Genomic DNA, 1,592 nt, shown 5'->3' with positions numbered 1-1,592 from the left:
CTCAAATGCATCAATTCTTCATTAGTCTTCCTTATTCACTGTCCAACGTTTGCATGCATATGGGGTTATTGAAAATACCATGGCTTGGGTCAGGCACACCTTAGTCCTCAAACTGGCATCTTCACTCTACATTTTAAAGAGGTCTTGTGCAGCAGATTTGTCTAATGCGATACATCACTTGATTTCTTGACTGCTGCTTCCATGAGTGTTGATGATTGACTCAAGCAAAATGAAGTCTTTGACAACTTCAATCTTGTCTCCATTAATATGGATATTGTTTATTGGTCCAGCGGTGAAGATTTTTCTATTCTTTGCAGTGAGATGAAAGCCATATCAAAGGCTGCGGTCTTTGATGTTCATCAGTAATTATTTTAAGTCCTATTCACTTTCAGCAAGCAAGGTTGTATCATCTGCACATTTCAGGTTGTTAATGAGTCTTTCTCCAATCCTGATGCCATGGTTTTCTTCATGTAATCCAGCTTCTCAGATTATTTGCTCAGCAAATAATTGAATAAGTATGGTGAAAGAATACAACCCTGGTGCCCAACTTTCCTAATTCTAAACTTCTCAGTATTCCCTTGTTTTTTTTCGAACACTTGCCTTTTGGTCTATGTACAGGTTTCTCATGAGCACAATTAAGTGTTCTGGAATACTCATACTTTGCAATGTTGTCCATAGTTTGTCATAATCCATACAATTGAAAGCCCTTGCATAGTCAATAAAGCACAGGTAAACATCTTTCTGGTATTCTCTGCTTTTAGTCAAGCTCCAACTGATGTCAGCAACGATATCGCTCATTCCACGTCCTCTGCTGAATCCAGCATAAACCTCTGGAAGTTCTCTATCAATGTATGTTTTTTTCAGCCAAGCAGTAGACAGGTTTATAGGGAGAGATAGCAACACTAGTAAGATATGCTCACCATGGAATGGTCAAAATCAAAAGGGCAACATTTTCCTAAGGACAAAGTTGGGAAGGGATGGCAAAGTTGGTGGAGTGCAAATAGAAACCAGAGTGGGAAGCAGGATAACTGTTTGTTGTTACAAGGAGGAAATTGTAACCATTGGGATGAACCAAAGTGTATGATTTGTTGAATGTAAAGCTGATGATTTTGTTTGTAAATCTTCACTCAATTTACAATAAAAAGCTAAAAACAATGTCTGTGGTCAGAAGAGATGTTCTAACATTGCAGGACAGGCTAGAATGGGACCTCTGGGTGTTCGTTTTTCAAGGAAGTCAGGGTGTTGCCCAGGAGTAAGGACAGAGGAGGTATGTGCTGGGATTGCCCAGGACCCATCTTACCTGTTAAAAAAGAAAGTCCCCAGAGTGTGGCTTTAACTTTTGGATATACACGGGGATCCCAACAGAGCTAGTACCTTGACTGAGGAGAGTGAAGATGAAGAAAGCCTATTGTGCATTTTTCTGAACAAAAACAAAGAGCTTGAGAGTCCTGATCGATTGACTGAAAATGTCATTCTTCTCCCATGGTCTGATGAAGGGGCGTGTGGCAAAAGGAGAGATTGTTCTGCATGTCTCACATTTCAAACACAGAACCACTGCTTTTGTTTGTATAGATCAGGTTCTACACAGGGAT

Source organism: Chrysochloris asiatica, unplaced genomic scaffold, assembly GCF_000296735.1.
Source record: "Chrysochloris asiatica unplaced genomic scaffold, ChrAsi1.0 scaffold00123, whole genome shotgun sequence".
Classification (NCBI taxonomy): Eukaryota; Metazoa; Chordata; class Mammalia; order Afrosoricida; family Chrysochloridae; genus Chrysochloris; species Chrysochloris asiatica.
This window is presented reverse-complemented; position numbering follows the sequence as displayed.